The following is a 24,330-nucleotide window of genomic DNA, read 5'->3' as shown; positions in this document are numbered from 1 at the left end:
GAAGAGCTTCATTATTATTCATCTAAGGTTTTAGGATCCCAGGAAGGAAGAGCTTCGTTATTATCCATCTAAGGTTTTGTAACAGTTGGGATGGGTCCCAAACTTAGGAGTGTATACTGAAATAGCTGAGCAGGCAGCTTGAAATGGTTTTCAATTCAGAAAATAAACAGCTCCTTCTACGGTCGAAGAGATGGGGAATGTTCAAGGAGGAGCATGAATAACCCATGAATTATCGCACCTCCTGGGGCCTCAGTTTTCCCATATTTGTTCATCACCTACTAGAGAATATTCATTCTCTATAACATCTGTTGTTGGAAGGATAAAGGGGATTATGCCTTCAAACACTAGGCGTTCTTGCAGGGAGGGAAAACTAGAGCTCTAAAATGTATTATTTTGGTTTTGGTCGGCCCAGAGCTCTGTGAGCTGCCACACTGTGTAAGCGGAGTTCTGAGAACACAGAGTTGCTTTCATTTTACAAACAGAAGAACCACAATCCTCTCTATGTTTGAATCTTTGTACAAATCAAATATATGAGCAAGAGAGGGCTCACGAAGTAACTTTTTCCCCACCACCAGGGATTTTTCTTAGAGGGTTTTTTTGAGCACAGAGCATGCACAATTCTGCTCGATTTGCGCCATCTAATGAGGTCCCAGCCCAAGGTGAGGTGCTCCTACAATAATGTCTTCATGCTAATTACATTCCAGAATGGCTGGGGCAAGAATAGTCCCAAACATACTTGAGGTAATAACTAGTCATATATCCAGAAGGCCAACAGTTCAATCAAAGGGAGAAAAAAAAATTAGCATATCTTAAGAAAGGTTCCAGTGGTTTTGTACAAGAGCTCTCATTTAAGTCTACAAGAATACTTAAAATACTGATAGAGTGAGGTAATTCTATATTTCCCTTTTTAACTCACTGAATGCCCCCGATTTCAGGGTGCAATGGCTGAGAACAAGAGGCAGCTGGCAGGTGAAAGGGGAGAGTGTGTTGTTAGGGAAATTGGCTGGAGTTGTAGGTTAGGGGCCTGTGCCAGGACTGCATTGCTCAAAGTTGGAGCGGGGGGGCCTGGGCTGCTGATGAAACAGCAGAGGCGATGCTGGAGAGTCTGGCATTGGATGAGGGCTCTGGGCCAGTCTGCTATTATAGTAACAACACAGCTTTAATCCATGATAACAAGAAATCCCTCAAACGACTCTGTATCAAATCACTATAAACAAGATTACAATCTGCTGTCGTCGTGCAGAGTCTGTAACCTTGTCTGATCTTTTCCCCAACTTCCCATTTTTCTATGATTTCCAAGGAACACAAAAGAGTAGCAACTGGCAACTATGCCCATGGCTGTCTGTTTGAAATGACTGAAGTCATCTTTTGTTTAGAAGTGCACAGTATTTTGCTTTATTTTAGACATGTTTACTGAGCACATGTTATGTGTTTGGCAATAGTTATATGGCTAATCATTTTAGTGATGATTCCCAAAAAAGATTTTCTGCTCTGCCAAAGGTAAAGCATTAAAATAAAAGAGCTCAAGGTGTCTTTTAATAAATGTGCTAAAAAGTGGTTCTTTTCCTCCTCCAAGAGCCCCACACTCTGCACAAGGAGTTCCTTTCAATAAGGATGCAGTGCAACATGGCATCGTGTGAAACACAGTCTAAGAACTAACGATTTCAAGGGGTACCGCTGTCAGTAGATAAAATACAACTAAGCTGGGACGTGAAGGATGACTTTTATAATTTAAACTACAGGAAAACTTTTAGGCTGAAAATCAAGTTGCAATGAAAGTTACTCAACTCACTAACTTTTAAATAGAATGGGGTCTTTTTATGTTCGTTTTTAAATATAAAACATTTGAAATGTAGAGAAAAGTACAGAGAAGAATAATCAAAAGTGTACGTGTACCCAGCACTCATAGGGTTTTTCTGAGGCTGTTTAACATGCCCTGTTCCATTTCAGAGGGGTCCAGAAGTTGCTCAAGTTAGAACTTTTCCACATCTGAGAGCAGCCTCTGGGGATAAAGGTAGGACATTTTTGGCCCATGGAATTCTCTCCTTTATCCTCAGGCTCCTCTACTTTGAGCTGTTACTGGTGAGGGAAGGGGAGGACCTGGCCGAGGCTAGGACAGCTCCTGCCCCTCAGCAGGTCACAGTCGATTCAAGCAGATCGGTACCCACATAAAGAGTTCTAACAGAAGGCTGACATGCGTGCTGAGGAGAAAGAGATTAATTCTGTCTGAGGAAGAGCCGGGGAGAAGGGGCAGGTCGGGGACAGCCCTTGAAGGTTGGCTGGGATTTTGGAAGGTGCTTATGTGGGGGATGTGGGAGCTCAAGCAAGAGTGAAGGCCTCGTTCCAGAATGGTGAGCAGACACGGTCTTTGGAACCGAGTGCATGTCCTCAATGAAATGGGCGTGCTCTGGCTGTAACAAATGTTGAAGGCTTCTAGCCTACTGATGGAGGGGTCAGTGCCTCAAATTCTCTGATTCTCTCTTCCAACTGTGCTACCGAGTCTAACCGAATTTTTATATATCATCCAGCTGCTTTTTAAACCCTAAAATCATCTAATACAGTAATAATTTACTTTTGGAGAGCATGTTAGAGTTTACAAACAGCTTTTTTATACACATTATTACATTTGCTCCGTATAACAGCCCTGTGACACCACAGGCTCATCTCCACAGCTATTTCCTTTGACAGTAAATACTAGTTATAGAAACTACTAGCTATGGAAATCAGAAGAATTTCCACTAGCAGCCTTATTGTGTTCGAAGTGCAAACCAGGATAAAGTCAGCAATTCGGGAGAAATGAAAGGAGGGGTCCCAAGATAGCCAGAGATTCAGGGTCCTGGGAGGATGACGAGATGGTGCCTTTCGAAATGGAGAGTGACGCAGAAGAGACGAGCACACAGCGGGAAGTAGAGGATGGAGTGAGGGGAGGGTGGTGGTCCAGCGCTGGGTGGGGGGGGGGGGGCAATGGTACTTAGCAGTGCTGAGCACACAGCAAGCTCATAGTCAATACCTGTTCAACCACTGGTGGGGCTGGGTATATATCTTGAGCAGTGCCACGTGAAACACAATTCAAAAATCTAAAATGGTGGTTTTTAGAACATGAGGATAGAATAACATGAATCTTTTTTATAACATTGAGGAACGAGAAGAGTAGTTTAAGCTCGAAGAAAGGGAGGAATGCTCACCTCATTTTATACATCTATGTTCTTTCTCATTCTGCAAATTCCTCTTCTATTGTAACTTTGATAAACTGTTTTTCAATGCACATACTGAAGTGGTGCACGTTTGCAATGACTTTCTAGAAGCTAAAACAACCACAACACCATGATGGTTGTAATCTAGTTGGAATAAATCTTCCTGACATTGGATGCATCAACATATCCATTAAGCCGGCTGCAAATCAATTTACTTTCCTACTTAGAGACATGATGTGAAATGAAATTAATCCAGTTGCAGCAAAGTGAGAGAATTCAGTTGACTAAATCCCTTTCCGAGGAAAGAACTTTTGTTTTGCAGCTCATTTGAAACAAAATCCACATGGCAGTATAATGCCTTCTCTGGAACTGAACAAATGCATTTATCCCAGTTTTATTTACAGTTAAATTCACTTTAGAGCTATTTTATTTGATAGTGTATTCAACGTCCTTAGGTGAGGGTCACAGGGAAAGCATTTGCAGGACAATCAAAATATTACAATGGAGCTTAGCCTGAGGCCTATTGCTCCAACTACATGATGAACTTGGCAAAGACTGATAACTCCTTGGAGAGAGAAGAGAGAGGCTAATAAAACCCAACAAAACCATGCATATTCTTTTATTTTCTCCCTTCTTTGCTTTCCATGGTCAAAAGGGCAGTCTACACATAGTGTATATTTAATAAACACATTTTGGTGGTGACGATCTCAAGCAGGCAAGACTTGGAACGGGTCCGGAGAGCCACAAAGGGATTAAGTGGTTGAGCAGAGACTCTTAGGGTGACGTGCTCATGAAATTGAGATTCTTTGGCCTGGAGAAGGGAAGGCTGGGTTTGGCTGTTGTCCAGGTAGTCTGTGTTATTTGCCGCTACAGAATGTTAGAAAGCTCATTGTGTGCAGAGTAGGATGAAATTAAGTCGACTTACATCCCAGTTAGGGGATTTAGGGTTACAAATGGGGAAGAAGGTTTGACTTGGATGGATTAGAAGGCATCAGTACAGGTCCTTAAGAAGGCTTTCTCTGGAAATTTTACAGCTGAAGAGTAGATAATCTTTCTGAAATGATTTAGGGGCCATGCAGTAGGGAGATGACCTGGAGGAGCTCTCAAGTTCTATTCCAGTTCTTAGCCCACGGGTTTTCAGCAGCCAGTGTCAGGACCCCGCTTGCTTCCTGCCCACCTTTCTCCATAGCTGGAAGCACCTGACCCCTTCCTGCGAGTCCACCACGCGGTAGACTCAGCCCTAAGCCTTTTCTTGGTTGGGAGGGATTTCAGAAGCTCACTCCAGCTGAATGCCCAGCTAACGCTGCTCAGGCCATCCCCTGCTGCTGGCCTGGCTCTGAAGTGTCCCAGTTCTAGCAAGTGGCATTTTGCCTTGATCCTAAGGCCACATCTTACTGGAGTTACCTGGAATCCGCTGTATACTCCTAGGCTAACACCTGAAATCCTTTCTTGTTTTGCAGGTCTAACACGATTTTGAGATTGTATCTGGTATCCACTCTAGGACTGAAGCTTTGTGTCTTCTCAGCCCACATCTCACCCAGCTCATAGGTGGGGTCCGGTCTCTGAACCCAGCCCTGTTGCCTAGAGCTGACTGTCTTTGTGCGCAGAGCACTGGTTGCTGGCAGTCCTAGATGCTTTTTCTCACCTGCAGCTGGATTCTCCACGCCCTGCCCGCCATGTCCCCATCATCATCGCTCAGGCCACTAACAGTCTATTTACGCTTTGCCTGCCCGTTTCATGACATGCCACATGGCTCCATTTTCCTACGGCATCTCATTATGTATGGTTGCACATCTGAATCTTTCTCTACAGACCACATCACTATTGACATTTTGGGCTGGTTGAATCTTTGTTAGGGGCTGTCCTGTGCATTGTGGGATCCTTAGCAGCATTGCTGGCCTCCACCCACCAGATGCCAGTAGAACCCCCCAACCTCAAGTTGTGACAACCCAAAATGTCTCCAGTCATTGCCAAATGTCTCTGGTGGGGAGGGGTATCAAAAATGACTCCCTGTTGAGAAACCTTGCTCTACAAGAACCCAGAAAGGCAGGAGTATTTTAAAGCCAGTTATATACACTTTGAGAAATAGCTGAATGTACACATAAAATTGAAGTCTGGTGAAAAAAAATTTTTTTTTAAAAGATTGGCACCTGAGCTAACAACTGTCGCCAATCTTCCTTTTTTTTTTTCCTGCATTTTCTCCCCAAATCACCCCAGTACATAGTTCATATTTTAGTTGTGGGTCCTTCTAGTTGTGGCATGTGGGATGCCGCCTCAGCATGGCCAGATGAGCGATGCCATGTCCACGCCCAGGATCGAACTAGTGAAACCCTGGGCCGCCAAAGCAGAGCGCGCGAACTTAACCACTCGGCCATGGGGCCAGGCCCTGGTAAAATTTTAACTAACAACTCTAAACTCTTAATAAGCACCAAATGAAATTTTGTAAGTTTTGTATTATGACACAAGGTAGATGATGGGTAAAGTGGGGTGAAATCTCTTCACCTGAGGTCAGTTCTTCTCAGATTTCATTGTACATAAGAATTACCAGGGGAATCTTCTTAAGGGTCAGATTCTGATTCAGTAAGTTTGAGCAGGGTCTAAGACCCTCATTTCCAACAGACTCCTAGGTGGTGTCAAGGCTACTGGTTCCAGATCTCTACTTTAGTAGGAGGGCCCTAGATCAAAATGATTGCTAAAGGGTGGGGGAGGGGCTATTTGAATCTTAATGATGACAAGCTCATGAGAGCAACATTAAAATTTGCATTAGAATGACAGATTAGAAAAATGTGGATGCTCCCTGTGCCTTTCTACAGTGAACGAAACTGCTCACAGGGATGTTTTGAAATGTGACATTTCCATTAACTTAAAACTATAAATATTACACAGTTAACTGTGAGTTCTCTGCTTTGGCCTGAAATGAAAACCTATGAACTGCTAAGCTGGTTTGGCAAGACTTTTAGAGGTTTCCAAAAGTCTGACAGAAACCCCAACCTTAAGTTCTTTGTAGTCCTTGTTTTACTAACGGAAGAGGCTGGGGTGAAGATGGGATGGGGGGAGGGGCGTGAGAGAGGAGAATTGCTTGAAACGGGGGCTTTGCAATGACACAGATATGCCTTAAGGTGTTTGCTCAAATTACAGAGAATTGTGCACTGAAATTATACTGACATCACATGGTGTTACTACAACCCCAAATCAGATAACACAGTTAGAGCTTTAAGCAGTTGCAAAAATGAATGTTATTTACTGTAACATATAGTGAGAGGGATATACTATATATACTGTAATATATAGTGAGAAGGATAATCAGATCTTTGGAAAGCTGCTGAGAGCCTGAAACGAAGTTTTCCTCCTTTCACATAACACCGCCTCTGAGGGACTTTCCCTTAGAGCTCTGCAGACCTGCCACTTGCGTGTCCTTGGGAAGGGAATGGCCATTCCCACTGGTTTCTATTCTACGGTGAGGAAGATTGAGGCTCACTAGTTTGTCTATAGATGTAGATTTGTCCAAGGTTGCTGAAAATTCATTGAGAGGGAGGAGATAATAAAGTCCTGAGTCTTTGGAGGCCTCTTCCAAGGGATCCAGACGGAGACTCGCGATGCCCTCCTCAGCAAGTCACTGCTCACCTGCTGGGAGGGAAAACTAATCTGCTGGCTCTGAAACATTTTCATAGATTGTTATCAATAGGGTCAAGTATAATAGGGATAAATTTCTCTACATTTAAACCTCTGTGCCTACTTTTTTTTTCCTTTAATCAATAGTGTAAGTACAGAATATGGAAGGTCTGGCTTAATGGTAGCGTATGGGAACTCATGGGTTTTAGTTGACCACAATTTCAGTATGAGTCAGCAGTGTGACATGAATGCCAGAAAGGCTAATGTAATCTTCAGTCGTATTAATAGAAGTATAAGGTATAGATCAAGGGAGGCAACTGCTCCATGGAGTTCTGCATTTGTCAGACCCCTCTTGGAGAACTCTTTCCCATTCTGGGTACCATGATTTAGGAGGGGCCTTAAACCGGAGTCCATCAGAGAGGAACGCTTAAAATGATGAGAGCACACAAAACCACATCATAGGAGAGTAGTTAAAAGAACCAAGGATATTTATGCTCGAAAAAGAAGATTGACAGAGAGACATAATTGGAAGGGAGAGAAGAGCAGGCTGTCTGGGAAAAGAGCTTGAGGTACAATTTCAGTGGCAGAAGTTTGATTTCTGGATCCCCAAGAAAAAAATTCATAGGAGTCTTCTCAACTCTTTGTCATTTGTAAAATAAACAGATCTTCAGCGAAGAAGACCCTGTTCCTCCTGTGATTTCCTTGATGTGTGCAAATTTGTGGGTGCATTTACGCCACTTTGCCTAGCCGTCCTCCCCTGCCTGCAGGGCACCTCCTTCAGGAAGGCCTCTCCGCAAAGCCTCTCCTCCAGCCACTTACTCCGTTATCTCCTCGTCATGAGTTCTGCATTGCGTTAGCATCTTTCGTTTGTCCTAGTTTCTCTAACAGCTTGTTAGTTCCTTAGGGAAAAGGACCCTATTTTCTTTTTGTTTTTATTACCCTAAATGTTTTCAGTACATCTGGGTACTGTGATTATGGACTGAGGGGATGTCTGCTGACGGCAGCCAAAAGATAAATTAAAGTAACCAGACAGGTAATTTCTTATAGTGTCTACATGACAAAGCATTACAGCTTGCTCTCTTGACAATAATAACACCTAATTGACCCTTCACTTCAGGAAATAATATGAGCTGACAAAATTGGCTGTGTAGTAAATCTTACTTTTCCCTACATCTTGCATTTTAAAATAAAAGTTGTGTATCCATGGTGGGGAAGAGCAAAGTTTGCTATCTAAAAGCTCCGTCTTCCTTGTTCCAGGTGTTGAGAATTACTCTCCAGCTAGGGGATTCCTTGACTTCACACTGTCTCCTTTGTTTATTTGGATATTCACAAGTTACCAAGAGTCAAGTCACATCCTCACACAGTAACTGGATTATAAAATGGATTAGTGGGCTATTTAACGATATTGGTCTAGGACGTAGAAATTCCACAAAACGAGTTTGTTTAAACGAGAAAGCACCATGTTATGCATTTTACACATGAGATATTGCATATGTATATTATATCGAAGATCTGAAAAAGCTTTCGGGGTAACAACACATATCTCATCCCAAGTGTCCTCTGTAGCAGGTTAAAGAACGGCGTCATTTCACTCAAGGACAGAGGAGTGGATGGGGGACACTGAGTCACCACGAGGCTGAGAACAGAACTTAGAACACAGGGGCTAAGTTCACGCTCCCCCACTCTCATCACTGTTCAGTCTTACCCCGCACAGTCCCACGACCTGCCACGGCACACAGCAAATGACACACTTCTCTGTGAGAAGTTGATGTAACTCCACTTACCAGCCTGAAGTTCACTTAGAAAATTCAAAGAGCAAAAAGACTGAGAAACAGGGCCCCCGATTTCCTATCCCTGGCTGTCAATAGCAAATAGAGACTGCCGCCTTCCTGGAATCGGGGTAGCCGGTCCGCGCTAGCGGTACTCCGCCCGGATCAGGCCAAAGGCCGAGAGCCGGCTGGTTCCTGCGAGGTGAAGCAGACTCTCGGTTCTGAGGTTCCATTGTTTGACAACTGATGTCGTCAAACCCTAGTTAATGACACACGGAGCATGAGAATCTTCTGCTTCTTTTAGCTTCCTGGAGAGACTCGGAATTAAACTGGGGCTGTGTCACAGATTTGCTGTACTTGGCAACACATGCTATGGACACTTTTTATAAATCTGAAACAAACGCTAACATCTAAGTTTGTCCTAATTATACGGACCCAAAGATTCTCCAAATACCTCCGAAAGTAAGGGACTTGGTCACGTCCTTTCTTGTCTCAGGGCTTCTGCAATCAGTGCCGCAGGCCCTCTCGTGAGCCTCCCATTTCCAAGCACATTTCAGGGACATTAAAGGAAATAACTCTTAATAATGACAAATCAGGCGGAAAGTTTGGGTCCTTCAAGAGGAATAACCTTTTTAGAAGGATAAAGTCTGATCAGCCCAAAATAACTCTATCAACATTATTTACTTCCATATTATGCTCTGAACTGCCCAAGAGGGTTAAGAAAATATCGTGGTATGTCTATCTGATGCAGAGCACAGAGTTAGAGCAAAATCGCTGTGAGACAGTCAGCCCTGCAGGAAAATGAAGCAACCAGCAGAATGACACGCAAGCAGGCCACAAACGCGCTGCTGATGTTGATCGTATCTAACAGGATTTGGACACTGCAAAGGAACCCATCGTGAACTGGACGCCAGCTCTTATGACCTACAGGGAAGGGTTGACATGTCTTGCCATCTATCACAGAAAAAGGAATTTCCCTCTGTTCTCAGACCCAGTGGGATTAGGTGGTTTGCAACAGAAAACTGTAGGGGCTTCAGAGAACACGTGGTCTAACCTCTCACTTGACTGAGAAGGAAACTGAGGCCCAGAGAGGTTCCAATGTCTTATGCAAGATCACATAGGTAGTTTCTGGTCAAGCCAGAATTCAGATTTCCAGAAGTGCCATCAAGGGTTCCTGTGTCTCCAGAATGCTGTGCCCAGAGCACGTAGTAGAAGGAGCCTTGGGCTACAACTTAACAGCCTTGGTACTAAGTCTCGGCAGATGGAGCAAAATTACCTTGAGCAGGTCGCCAAACCTGTGAGCTTTGCTTTTCCCACTTTGCAGCATGAGAGATAAACTATGTGGTCTGTCTACCTCAAAGATCGAAGCCAGATCAAATGAGATAATGTGTGAGACTCTTTTTAAAGCTACATAAGGCTCAGGGTAAAATAACTCCAGATAGAGGAAATTTTTCCTGTCGAGGGTAAATGGATGGACCCCAGGGGATCCAGGGACCATCAGAAATTCTGTGTGTAAGTGTGCACGGATGAGTGCTGGGCACAGTTTTTTTTTTCTGGGGAGAATTTCTATAGCTTTCATCAGCTTTCTAAATGTGTCTCTGATGCCCCCTCCATCCCCCACCTCACCACCGCCAGGAAGAACATATGTGCTGCGGATATCAACATACTGACACCCAGCTTAAAGGGTTGATGCAACGTATTAAAATATGACAGTTTTCTTAGATTTGATGTATGGCTGAGATCTTCCCACTAGCCTTACTGATTCAATAATCCATATTTTTAGGATATAAATCTACTTGGGGGGGGGAGCTAATCCAACCTCACGTTTTGCTCCATAAAGTGGTAAAAATCTATGACCGATAAAATGATGAATAGAAATTTCAAATTACAAATCAACCAGGTTTTTTCTACTTACGTACTTCCCTAGTATTATTTCCTAGTTATTTTAAAAGATTTTTCCTTGAAATCATATTTAACAAGAGAACTATCTACTCATTATTTACTGAGTTCCTACTGAGTTCTCAGCAGTTTGTTTCCAGTATTTTCCTGTAGAGCACTAGACAAAAGAACAAATCATAAGCCATTTGCAGGCTGCCACATGAAGCTTGTGGTTCTGGAAGGCTGAGAGGTGTGGATAAAAACAAATGAAAAAGTATTATTCATGACCAATTGATCAATTAGGCTGCTTTTCATTAAAAAACACAAAAAGGCAGGGCCAATTTAGCAATGACTGTGTTGGAAATGCAGAAAACATTATTAATACTGGATTTTTTTTTTCTCATTTATTTTTAGTTCTCTTTAGAAAATTACACTTGAGAGTTTTCTGGAGTGGCAATTGAAGGAGCAAATAAGAAAGCACTAGAACACTTTTTTACTGTTAATGAGGGGTAGGGACCAATACCCAGTCTGTAAGGCCTTTCCGTATGTAGTTGTATGTTTCAGGAGCCACAGGCTGACTTAAAGAATATCTGAGTCTATGAGATAACCAACCAGGCAACTCACCGACTAACAAGTCTCATCTATCGTCCCGAAAGAAACGCAATGTGATCTTTATAAATCTGACAGTGGCCATACTCTTCTGTTTTAGTGGTAATATGTTACGCAGCACAGGAATGTGAAAAATGAGAGGGATTTTTCCCCCTTGACTATATCAAAATATCATCTTCTGCCCCAAGGCTCTGAGGCCTCATAACTCCCCTCTTGTATTATTCTTTTCAGTTTTTTTCCTTCCTATTCCTTCATAGTTCTACATTTTTCAGCTTCTAGTATTATCTTTTACCTTTCAAGTTTCTTCCACAGAGCCTTAAGCTGTATAAATGCAGTAAATATACTCATCTATGCTTAATAGAGTGCTATTATTCAGACGAACGAGACCTAAAATAAACCTGGTAGCAACGCTCCCAGATTTTCAATAAGTTGAAACCTGACTGGTTGGGGGTGGGGGTGGGGGTCCTGTTACTGATTTCCATTCAGTTGCATTTGTTACCACTCATTACAGTGCCAGTCTTCAGAGAGAATGCTCTGGAATCAGACTGCCTGGGTTCAAATCCAGGCTCTACCGCATACTAGCTAAGTGACCTTGTGCAAGTTACTTAACCTCTCTGTACCCCAGTTTCCTTACTTTCGAAAGAAGGATAATGTAAGCACTTACTTCATTGTGCCATTATGAGAAGCCAGAGTGAATACCTGTAAAGTGTTAGACCAGGGCTCGGCACTAATAATAACAGCTCCTGTTTTAGGAGCTCGACATGGATCAATTATGTAATCTCCTAAGCAATCCAATGAGAGAGGTACATTGTTACTCTCATTCTATAGCGTAAGAAACTAAAGCACAGAAAGACCAAGAAACTTGTCTCAGCCGGCCCAGTTGGTAACTGGAGGATTGGCCTCAAACTCAGACCATCTGACTCCACAGCAAGCACTCAGTAAATGTGACAGTATTATTATTGTTGTTGTTGTTGTTATTATTATTACCTGAACTTATACACTCAATAAATATCTGCTGTTGTTGCTGATAATGATGAATTTGTATATCTAATCCTTCTTCAAAGTGTTTGAAAATGTATATGACCCCCAACGGAATAGGCAAGGTTATCACCTAAAGCCATTGGGTGAAGTTGTTGGGAAATCGGATATTACTACAGCGTCGAAGCAGCATCCCTCTAATTACTTGTTAATTGCAAAGGGCACAAAATTACCTTTACAGCAGAGCGATCCCTGGAGCGAGATCATCCCTTGAGCCATGATCACACTGATCATCGCAAACAGAGAGACAATCTGGCATTATGTTCCTCCTGACGAGATGCAGTACGGAGCACCTCGTAAGAAATGTTCAATCAAAACTGAATCAATGCTTTAGTCCTAACTTGGCGTCTACAGGAAATATAGGGGGTACGGGGACAATTAGATGACACCGTGAGACAGCAACAAATTCAGAACGGGAGACATTGTGCATGATAATTGGCCTAACCTTAAAAAAAATCCAATATCGAATAAAAAGACATAAAACCCAAATGCAAAAATGTGCTTTTCTTTTTAGAAACTTAGATCCTAGTTGTTTTTTTCCTTTTAAAGGGATGGAAGACATTCGGGGGACAAATGGCGAAGGTTAGATATGGCCTAGATATTAGACAATATTAGGGAATTACTGTGCATCTTCTTAGGTATAATGGTGATATTACGGTCATATAGGAGAATGTTCTTATTCTTAGATGTGTACTGAATTATTTAGGGGTAAACTGTCATTTTGTCGGTAGCTTACAAGTAGTGCAGAAAGCAATACATATCGATGGGACAAATGTGGCGAAAAGTTAACAACCGTCGAGTATGGAAGTATTCACTGTACTAATATTTCAACTTTTCTTTAAGTTTGGACATTTTCTTCATAAGATATATGTCTTACATCTTCTTTGGAGAGCACGTAAGACTTTTATCTTCATGTGCTTTGCTTCTTTTAATTCTCTAAAATGTTTGCCTGTGAATGCATACTTAAAAAGAAAACTGTTTTTAAAAATTATTTACCAGATTCCTATTGGCTCAAGCTTATTGAAACCTAATATTAACATTGTTGAAGAGAACTCAGCACCTAATACAGGGCCTGACACACAGCAAATGCTCAATAAATGTTTGTAAATGTTTATTTGTTAAAGGAGGCTATGCTTTCCTGAGAATTGTAAAGTGGCAAAAAAAAAAAAAAAGACAAAGACACATGAGACTGTGTTGTTGCTTTACAGATCAAGATATGCTGGGCAAACACTTGAGGTGGACAAAATGGGGGCCAATCGACCCTATACTTTGATTCAGATAACTTAGGTCATGAAGATTCTTGACCAAGTCTTGAGTTTGTTTTATGAAGGCAAGAAAATGAAAAATCTGTCCCTGGGACTAATCCAGCAGCAACTGCTACTTGTTTAAGAAATCCTGATGGAATCCCACTCAATGACACATTTTTTTACAACTGTAGACTTTTCCTGCTCCAAGAAAAGAGGCAAGTTCTGCTCAAGTTTAGACATGAACCCTATAAGTCAACACCAGCAGGTGTTAGTCTCTGGGAATTGATAAATTTGTGGGAGCCAGGGTCATTATCAACTCTTCCAGAAGGCAGTGGTTCTAAAAGAGATGGCTTCAGGCAGTAAGTGAGATATATTTGGTATAAGAGGTGGGAAGAAAATGATCAAAATTCAAAGACATCATTTATAACGATATCATCTTGCATTTTCATAGTGCCTTTTTCCTAAGGCATTTCATATCTACGTTAACTCATTTATTCTTACAATATCCCCGTGAGGTGGACTTAGAACAATTGAAATAAAAAAAGAAAAGGGATTTTCATCAGGGCCTAAGGTGAGGAAGATATTCACAAGAATATTATATTAGTCGTAGAGATATTTCTTCATATTGAACAAATCGATCACCTCCTTTCCCCCTGCTTCAGTGAAGTCATTTGAAAAAGATAAAATCAATTACAATTTAGCGAAAATAAGATTACGGTTTACTACAGGGAAGACATTCAAAGTTCAACCTCAAAAGATAGTTCTATTCAAGGATATAGGGTTGACTCTCTTTACCAAAAAAACACAACAAGTTCTCAAAAAGGTATGGATCAGAATTTTAAAAACTTGAAATTTAAACGCACTTAGATGTTTCTCCATTTACACAGTGTTCCTTATTTAACAGTGGGTCCTTTTTCAAAGAAGAGCACTTTAAATTATTTTATAAATGTGAAGTTTTATAAACAATACTAGGTTGCTAAAGCAGAGTGTGCTCATACTAAATGTTCTTTCTGAAACCAAAAATGAGAAAGAACAAAAAAGAGGAACCCACTAAAGAACTAAACAGTCTATGATAAATGCAGTTCTATGGAATGAAATATTCTTCACCTTGATGTTTCCCGTCCTTGGATGACATAACGTGAACACATGCAATCTTTTCCACTGAATTTTTAGATCCTAAACATTTTCCCTCCTCTTAATTTATCAGGGGATGCACATTTTCAGTAATGTGCAAATTAAGTTACATATATTTTATTAGCAAGGTCTAATTCCAGGTATTTAAATATGATATTTTTAAGTTAGTGAAATCTTTGGTGGGTGTATTCAATCCTCATGCTCAGGAACAGATGGAGCAAAGAGCATAAAGGAGTTGTCTTCAGACTCAGTCTCAACTGGAGACAGTCTTAGGATGTAGCGTTAACTATTAATAAAGAGACAAAGATAGACAATATCCCCTCAAAATCTATTTCAACATAAAGTTTTCTTTTTGTAAAGGAACCAAACGGGCATTCTTTGTAAAGATAACGTAAATACTAACAGAAGTAGAAATGAAAGCAACGCGAGAAATCCAGTCCTCACAGGACTAGTGTTCATTCATTGCTGCTCAGCCCTTCACCTCCACCTCCCAGTGTGGATTAAACGCTCGCTATGGTGAGGTGGAATTTCACTTCGGCAATCCCAGGGTCTACAGTCTCCCCCTGAGATGGCTCAGAGCCAATTAGTGGAGTTTTTTGCGTAATGGGCTGGGTAAAGAACAAGTCTTCTCCTAGTTCATTTGCCAGAAGTCGAACGCTATCACCACAAACATTGTTACAGCAGGAGATTCAGAGACCTTAGCTGATGGACCAAAATACTAAAAGCAATGTTTAGAAAGCCCATGGGATCCATTTTAATTAGATTTGACTCATAGAGAACATTCTGCAAATTACAATAAAACTGTTCAAGATCTCTAGAGTATGTGGACCAATGGAATACAATGACATACCTTTGAGAAGAGAAGAGGCTGACTCTGTGTCTTGGCTTTGACACCGAGTTGTTAGAATCCTCTCTTGCAAGAAGGAAGATGAATTCAAACATCAAAATTACTGCATTTCAGAGTACAGATCCACCTCGTGCTGTCTTCCAAGTACCACACTCAAAGAGGGTACACGCTCACAGCTCCATTAGTCGTGCGTCCTCCTCCCCGCTTCTGACTCCCTCCTCCAAACTCCCCCCAGTCTGCCCTGCAGTCTGTAGGCAAACCACACAGGAACTAGCAGATACGGGGCTTCGGAGAGTTGGGTGTGAGCCCTAGATTATGCGGTTTTGTTTTCTTGTTGCCAGAGTTAAAGTAAAATGCAGGAGGCTCACTGAAACACTTTTGCTTCTCTACGTTTGGTTTCAGTTTTAACGATCTCCCCCTTGAACGATTATGTTCACATAAGAAAATTTCTAATCCTGGAGATGGTCCATGAACAAGCTGCTGCTGGTCTTAAGGAAAACTCTCATTTTCTCTCTTAGCATATCCATGCATCCAGAGAAACATTAAGACTTCCTAGGGGAACTTTCTTGATGCCACCCTGGATCACTGCCAACGTTAAAATCCTAGAGAAAATGCTTTCTTAGCGCACTCAGCCCACAATATTATTCTTAGCCCATGATGTTACCCTTAGGAAAAAAAGGAGGAAAAGCTCTGAGCCACGATAACTTCTAACCACAGTTTTGCCACAGCCAGGCAGGAGCTGGGACTAGTTGCTTAGATTTTGGGGATTTTACTTTCTCTTGAGTTGGTTGGACTAAAGCATTTCTGGGATTTTAAGATTTTTTCATTGATCTAAAATTTTTGTCGCCTTCGACTTCCTTAGTTTTTACCTTCAAGGTTATAACTCACCGTTTCTTTCAGTTCCCTCCTCTCATACCAAGTACAACTTGTGAAGGCCTCTTCCTCTCTCTTTGCTCATGCTAGAAAATGAATTGCCAACGTTGCATCTTTTGCACAAAATTAGAAACATTGCTACTTGCTAAGTGGCACCATTCAGAGTTTGGGGACCAGACAAGATAAAGAGAGAAACGTTGGCTCACAGGATGTTCTTAGCATTAATCTCTTAAAGGCTAAGAAGGAGGGCATCACACAAGACTCAATTTCGGGTTCTAAAATTTAAACTTATTCCACACTGTGAAATGGTATCCTTTTCTATCTCTTTGCCCCTTTATACCTCAATCTCGCTCAAGACTTACTTTTTTCTTTTTTTAACTTTTTCCTTGGTTATAATTACTCAGCTTTTTTATTGAACTAGAAAAGAATTTGGTGTGGAATCAGCAGAGTACCTTGGCCATAGTAGGTGCCCAGTAAATATTTGTTGAATGCGTTAAAGGAAGTAATTTTTTACTCCTAACTCCTTAATAATGGACTTCCTTTTTATTAATGCAAGTTTGTCAAATTTTCTTAAATCCAAGTTGCATCTAAACAGGGTCCCCACTCTTTCTATATCTTATATAGATGGAATATTCAAGATAGCAACTTGTTGCTGATTTTAAAACAATAACATCTCAATGTTGGCCTCAGCTTTCTCGTCTGTGTGTTGTAAGGGCCTTCTTGTACCCCATTATTACACCCAACAGCTCCCTCGCCCATCGTTCAAACACTGAAATCCTCTGGCCACAGTCATTATCCCACATCAGCGCTTTGGAAGTAAACAGTGAGTCCCTAAACTTCCATGGCTGGGGAGTAGAGAGGAAGGGGGAAAGTTGAATGATGCTGTATAGGAACATCTGGTGTTTGCAGCCTGCACCCGACTGAGGAAGCCACTTTTCCACAGGACACTAGCCCCCCAGGGAGCAGAATATAATCTCTTCCCTTACAAGTACGAGTCAGAGTGCAGAACAGGAAAATCTCAAAGAGAAGTTATTTTGGTAGTATGTAACGATCGGCAGACATGTTACAGAGCGTACTGGGGGGGAAGCAAGGCCATCTTGGTGGTTTATTTCACAGCAGCTTTGTCATTGAATGAGTGTACAGGCAGAACCCAAGAATAAAGACTCTAATGTGATGATGCCAGCCTTTCAGTCCTCGCCATGATGGGACACTCAGAAAAATATCAGCAAAATTGGGAGGATTCAGGATATGTGAAATCTGGCCTTATCCATAATGGAGTAATTTTCTTTTAAAGCCACATTAGTTTTAAATTTTTCAGTAATTCCTTTTGAAGGGTCATTGTTAATATCAGAACTTCTTGCATGTGATTTTATCTAATTGAACTTTATGGTAAAATGTGTACTTCTCACTCAATAGTATGGGTTCAGACATTTTCTTTCTGTTCATTCAATAAATAACGTTTGAACACCTACTCTGTGTTAGGCCTATTCTGGGTGCTGGGAATGTATCAGTGAACAAAACATAGCCCCTACCCTCCTGGGTCTTACGTTCCTGTAGAGGAAGAAAGGGTTCGTACGTCAGATGGTTGTACTACCCCGGAGAATCACAAAATGGGGCAGGAGGCACAGGGAGTGTGGCTCAGCAGGTGGTGGGTGGAGGGGAGGTTGTTGCAATTTTAGTGGAAGATCAAAGGACATTTGAGAAAGCCCAAAACAAAGTGATGGAACCAGACTGGTAATTCTCCGGGGAAATAGCTTTTACTGGTATAGGGACTAGCAGGTGTAAAGTCTTAAGGTGAGAGCAAGCTTGATGCAGTGAGTGAGGTCAAGGGACCTTGGGAGAGGTCTCGGGATGGAGGTCAGAGAGGAAGCAGAGGCCAGAACACGTAAGACCTTGCTGGCCATGCAGTCTTGGGATTTTACCCTGAGTGAGATGGGAGCCAATGGAAGATTTTGAATTAGAGGGTGAATGATCTGACTTGGGTTTTAAGTTTTAAAGGATCCCTCTGATCATCGTGTCGGGATTAGATTCTAAGGGAGCAAGAGAAAAAGCAGAGATCAGTTAGGAGGCTACTGTAATGGTCCAGGCAAGAGACGGTGACTGAGGACAGGTGATGAGAAGTGGCTGAATTCTGAAAATACGGGGTGACCATAAAGCCTGGAAACATAGCATTATTTTGTGTATTGAAATGTGGTATCCATAAACCATTTATTACCTACCAACCACAAATTACCCAGACTTGGTAACCACCCTGTATTCAAAGGTGAGCTGATGGATATGATGTGTGGTGTGAGAGACAAAGAGAGGATTCAATGATGACTCCAATGTTCATGGCCTGAGAAACTAGAAGCAAGGAGGTGTCATTTACTGAGACACGAGAGACTGTTGGGGGAGCAGGTTCGTAAGATCAGGAGTTTGGTTTTGGGACATATTAAATATGAGATGTCTATAAGACACACCAGTGGGGATCTCAAGGTAGTTAGACATACGAGTCTGGAGGTCAGGAGAGGTTAGGGCTGAAAATAAAACCTTGAGAGACATTGAGAGAGAGAAAGTTGCTTAAAGCTGTGACACAGGATGAAACCACCTAGGGACTGAATATAGATAGAGACTAGATCCCTCCAAAGTTGGGAGGCAGAGAAATGAGAAGAAACCAGCCAAAGAGAGGAGAAGGAGCAGTGATGTCCTGGAAACCAAGTGAAGAAACCTTGGTTCACTTTTATGAAACTCTGGGTTCAGGAAGAAAAATCCACATCAAGTTACTATTATAAAAGGATCTCTGTATTTGGTGAATGCTACAGTATTGCAACTAAATTATGGTGCCCCCAAATGGAGGAAAGCAGATAAGAAGGACCTCTTAAATAACGTCACCTTAACAGAGTTAATTCTATAGGCTGACTGCCTTGCCTAATCAACTCCCTCACTGCTACTGGCCTCTCCCTCCTCACTGAGACTGTAATCTTTTAGCTTGCTCTATTCTCCTATTCCCGTTTGCCTCTTCAATCACCTTCTATATGCTGACTACTCTCAAGTCTGTGAACCTAGCCTAGGACCCTCTTTTTTATTCCAGTTCTTTCTACTTGTCTCCTGGGCATCTTCACCTGGTCACCCGGCAGGCTCCTCACATTTAAAATGTCCAAAACAGAATTCATTATCTTTCCTGCCACATCTGCTCCTTAGACTGTGTTCCTCATCTTGGTGAACCAGTAATAGCCACTTACATGCTCACCCAAAGAAGAAAGTTGAGAGTCACTATAGACTCTTCTTTCTCCTTCACTCTCCCATATATTTGGAGCCAAGTCCAGTCACTTCTATGCTTTAACATGATATATAAAAGCCCATGTGTAAGAGAAGGAGTGGGAGCAGAGGGGGCATCGTGCCACGCTCGTTACTTCTGCTTTGATTAAGGCATTCACCACTTACTGCCAGAACTATTATGACATTCTGTTCTTCTTCCAATCCATCTGTTCTGCTTCCAATCTATTTTTCAAAGGCACCCAGAGATCCATCCTAAAAGGAGAAAATGAATGGTTTTAAAAAGAAAAAATTGGGATCTCTGACCTTCTGAAAATATAAGTAGACTTATGACTGATCATGCCAATGGAGATCAACATCAAGGACCAAAGATTGATCCTTACGGTAGCGGAATGAGCATAGAGTTGTACACAGGAGATTTGGGTTCAAGTTTCAGCTAAATCATTTGCTACTTGAATACTTTCTGGGCAGTTCATGTAACCTATTTGTTCTTGAAAACTCAGCTCAGGTTCACTCGCTCCAGGAAGCCTTCCCTAACTACGTAGTTTAGACAAATCTCCTTTTTACTCCCGTAATGCTCTATGCTTGCCTTTATCATGGTAACATTATATTTGCTGATTTATTCCTGTATCCTCTATTAGACTATAACTTCCTTATATTCCCATGGCTCAGCATAGTGCCTGGCACATAGCAAGTGCTTAATAATGTAGGATGAATGCATAGTCCCCAAACTCAGCTTCCTCATCTGTAAAATGGAATAATAATACCTACCTTCCAGAGTTCTTTTGAAATTTACATAAGATATGCATATAAAAATATCTTCATAAACTGGAACTCAATGTTTAAAATATTTCTTGTTTATCCCTCACCACTTTATAAAGTCCAACACCTTACCATGGCCTTCAAAGCCCTAAACAATCCATTTCCAGGCCACATTTTCAATTTCCTTCTGGCTACTACCCTCACTACTCTATCCTATATGTGGCTAAGTTGGTTATAACACACCAACTTCTTTCATATCGCCTATTCTTTTATATTATACTTACCTATCTACATGTCAGGATCAATAATGTGGACTGTTGTCATAATAATTATGATTGAAGTAGTAGGAAGTAAAAACAAATGTTACTGTCATCTACTAAGCATTTTCCTATTCTCTGTCTTCTCCCTCTCCATTCTAGTCAATATTCCACTTAGCCATCAGTGTGCTTTAAAACATGGGTTTGATTGCATTCTCAATGCCTACTGGATAAAATCACCTAGTAGGATGGGACAAGATTCTTCACGATCTGACTTTCCCTGCTGCTTCTACCTCCCTCTGCTGTTTGGCTAATAGCCTTTGTGACAGCTGTAGTGACTACAGTGCTTGAAGCTTTACTGAGATAGCAGGCTCTCTCAGTCTTCAAGCCTTTACACTTGATGTGCCCTTTGCCTCTGATGGCCTCCTCTACTTTGTCTATCCAGTGAACTCCCTGTCATCCTCTAAGATTCAATTCAGATGTAAACTCCTCTGTGAAACCTGCCCTTAAATACTCCTTGGCAGAATCAGATGCTCTCTCCTCTCTTATTATGCTATATATATCTTGTCACAATCTTCTGTGGCGCTGTCTGTCACCTCCACTAGCCTGCATTTATGCAGCATGGGACTCTATTGTATCTCTGGGTTCTTACTGCTTGCTGGGGTGCCTGGCACATTGTGGGTGCTCACTGAAGAGCCATTGAATATTTCAACAACTACCCATCAGTGGTACCCAAGGCCCTCATTGGAGGTACTCCATCACTGTCCATCACACACACTGCTCTTTTCCTCTCTGGAGACTACTATTACATTCTTTGTCCTTGGAGGTGGAAATCAGCTGCGGGTGGCGTTTCTAGTCAGTCAAAGTTACACTAGTAACACAAATTACAGAATTCATTCTTCCAAAGGAGGATTAGGGCATCGCCACAACCCAGCAGACAGTGAAATGAAGACTTTTGCCTTCACTCCACTTGATAACCCCAAGCTGGGGTATTTCAACCCTCTGCATCCCCTTGGCTTAAAGCCGTGGGAGCAGCGGCGGCAGACCTGGGAGAGGCCGGAAGTGAGAGGCCGGAAGTGAGGAAGCGGAAGTGGGGGAGCCTGGGCGCTTGAGCATGGGTGGAGGAGGCAGGTCGGCCGGCCCACCAGGGGCTTGAGGTTGAGCAGGAGAAGGCCCCGACACCGGCGGCGGGAACTGCCCCTCAGGTAGCGGACGCTCATTTGGAGCGGGGATGGGGTGGCGGGACCTGAAGGCGCTGCTGTGCCGCCCCCCATCCAAGGCCCGCTCCCTGCGCGGTCCACGTGCGGGCGGGAGGGGGACGAGGCCGCATGGACTGCGTGAGGGAAGGCCCCTGTGTGTGACGCCATCACGTCACGCCCTCCTCTAGAAACTTCTCTGAGGCCCATCCTCCCCTTGAGTAAATTGCGGACTCTCTGAGGGCAGTCGCCGGTCTGCTTCCTCGGTGAGCCGGCGCTGCCACAGGGCCCACGTGGTGCTCAGTGGTCCTTTGGAAACGATTGTTGAATGAATGAAGAAACGGATGCCAAGGAAAGACCTTGTCCTTCCGGAAGACCCCTTGTCTACCGGAAGTTGGCTCTCTCTCGGCCTCCATCCTTTATGTTCCAAGTTCTTTCCCGCGCATCTCATTTCTTCCTCTCAACAGTCCTCCCGGTGTGGCGATTACTCCTTATGCTGCGGATGGGGTACCTGAGGCCCAGAGAAGTTGTTAAACCTTAGCTAGGAAATGGCAGAGCAGGACCTCAAATCCGTGCCTTTGGAGTCCTCATTAAAGCGATGAGGTGAGGTATGCGAATGCCTAGCTGTGAGCGTTCCCGAGACAGCAGCCGTTTACTCCAGAGGGCGAGGGCTGTGTCTTGTGCACCTGTTTGGCCGTTTCCTGTTATGGACCTTGTCACAGGGTAAACTCTGGAAAATCACCAGCTGGATGAATTGATGAGCGCAGGGGAGGGGCTCACAAAAGTTGGTTTCTCTGCCTCTTGCGTGTTCTGTCCATGAGCACATTCACCCCTCTTCCTGCCGTGATAGTCTCGGTAATCGTTCTCCTGTCACCGTCCGGGCCGGAGTTTATTTCCCCTGAGCTAACTCGTGTCTTGAGGCAGAACCCGTCCACACCCGAGAGCCGGCTCTCCCGGTAGCGCTCCCCGGAACGCCTCCCTCCAGAGCTGCCTCTGACGCAGCCTCTCTGACGCTCGTCGTTGTTGTCATTATTGTCCTAAGTCTTTGGGTAAAGTCAGTTCAGCTCCTCTGTCCCTTATTCTCAATTCCGGCATCCAAAAACTTTTGAAAACCGATTTTTCCCCCCTAACTTGTTTGGCAGCAAGACGTGAACTGAAATGAGCCATTTGTGTTTTTGTATTCCAAATATTTACAAGGTCTTGTCGCAGTCCTGTTCACGTGTTTGATTGCTTGCAGCACCCCCCCCCCGCCCCCCCCCCCCCCTCCTGTGGGTATTGTGTAGTATGGGACAGGCACGGCGCCACACTTCAAAAGTCAAAAAAAAAAAAAAAAAAAAATGGAATTGAAATCCCACAGCTCATCTGGCCTCAAAGGATTCCAGGGAGAGAGTGTGGACCAGTAGTTGAACATCACGTGATGACGTCGGAGGGGGAAGAGCCTTTGCCCAAGGTGTTGTGGGAGTGGGCAAATCTACAAAGAAAACCAAGAGACCTTTCTTACCTCCTCTTCTGTTTATTTTGGAATTATTTACGGGAGAAGGCTCCTTAACTAAACGATTTTTTTTTTTTAAAGATTTTATTTTTTCCTTTTTCTCCCCAAAGCCCCCCGGTACATAGTTGTGTATTCTTCGTTGTGGGTTCCTCTAGTTGTGGCATGTGGGACGCTGCCTCAGCGTGGTCTGACGAGCAGTGCCATGTCCGCGCCCAGGATTCGAACCGAGGAAACACTGGGCTGCCTGCAGCGGAGCGCGCAAACTTAACCACTCGGCCACGGGGCCAGCCCCTAAACGATGTTTTTTTGAATGTAGGAAATCATGTTTCTCATTTCATATATCCTCCAAAAACTGTATAAATGGTAGGTACTCAAGAAATATTTGTCGACTGATTTGAAAATATTTACTCAAAACTCTAGAATTTTACTTGACAATTACAAGAGCTGGATTATGTTTTTTAAATGTCGTGTTTGTCATGCAAAGCTGTAGAATCAGTGCAGGTTTATCCCAAAGCAGAATCATTCAACCATTTGGTCATTCACTCAACACCTGTTTTTTGAGTACCTACTATGTGCTAGGTGCCTGTTAGGCAATAGGAGTACAGTGGTAAATAAGAACATTCCTGTTCTCAAGGAGTTTCCAGTCTAGTGGTGGAGAAAGCCAAAAACCAAATAACGAATCCGAAAGTACAGACCATGACAAGTGCCGTGAAGGAAATAAACTGGGTGCTGAAGAGTATGATGGGGGGGCTTGAGTAGTTAGTGTGGTGGGTGAAGGCCTCTCAGAGGACGCCACCCAGATTTGTGACATGAAATATCTTACTTCCCTCCATTTCTAAATATTATAGGGATGTGGGTAGCCAGACAACGAAAATTCAGGTGTGAAAATTTACCCTCTTAGGCACTGCTTCTGTCTCAGCTGTCACATCACCACAATTGCAATCTCAAGTTTTTGATGGTACAAGTAAACTGAGCATTTGTAGTCAGGCATCTAAAACACGTAATAAACCAGTGTATAATTTGCAACTAACACCAATTAAGTGAACTTCTTGTTAGTCTGAAAGATATCTGTAGTGGGCCGGTGTCTTACGTATTCTGCGTTCATGTCACAAGGTCCTGTGCATTAGGAAATGACACCAGTTCACTTCTCCAGACTTGCTTCTCTGT

At 42.8% G+C, this 24,330-nt stretch overlaps 2 protein-coding genes across 22 annotated transcripts in view; one reads left to right on the top strand and one right to left on the bottom strand.

The window, feature by feature from the left end:
* GRAP2 (GRB2 related adaptor protein 2) overlaps nucleotides 1-22,669 on the bottom strand; it is a 69,452-nt gene extending 46,783 nt beyond the window's left edge. The window contains exons 1-2 of one of the 3 annotated variants that reach the window (XM_070600140.1): nucleotides 20,503-22,669; nucleotides 19,625-19,711 (exon numbers count right to left, since the gene is read on the bottom strand). The gene's annotated coding sequence lies outside the window, so the exon portion shown is untranslated. Of the gene's footprint in view, nucleotides 1-15,331; nucleotides 15,738-19,624; nucleotides 19,712-20,502 lie in introns of those variants that run through there. The other 2 variants (XM_070600141.1, XM_008519749.2) reach the window with 2 other exon arrangements.
* Nucleotides 1-24,330, top strand: part of ENTHD1 (ENTH domain containing 1) — a 154,215-nt gene that overhangs the window by 37,052 nt on the left and 92,833 nt on the right. For 2 of the 19 annotated variants that reach the window (XM_070600133.1, XM_070600124.1), the window contains exon 1: nucleotides 21,537-21,680. The exons of 7 other annotated variants lie outside the window; for them this stretch is intronic. The gene's annotated coding sequence lies outside the window, so the exon portion shown is untranslated. Of the gene's footprint in view, nucleotides 1-21,536; nucleotides 21,681-21,856; nucleotides 22,275-24,330 lie in introns of those variants that run through there. 10 more of the 19 variants (XM_070600128.1, XM_070600120.1, XM_070600136.1 and 7 more) reach the window with 9 other exon arrangements.

The sequence above is a fragment of the Equus przewalskii genome, chromosome 29 (genome assembly GCF_037783145.1).
Source record: "Equus przewalskii isolate Varuska chromosome 29, EquPr2, whole genome shotgun sequence".
Taxonomy (NCBI): Eukaryota; Metazoa; Chordata; class Mammalia; order Perissodactyla; family Equidae; genus Equus; species Equus przewalskii.
This window is presented reverse-complemented; position numbering and strand designations above follow the sequence as displayed.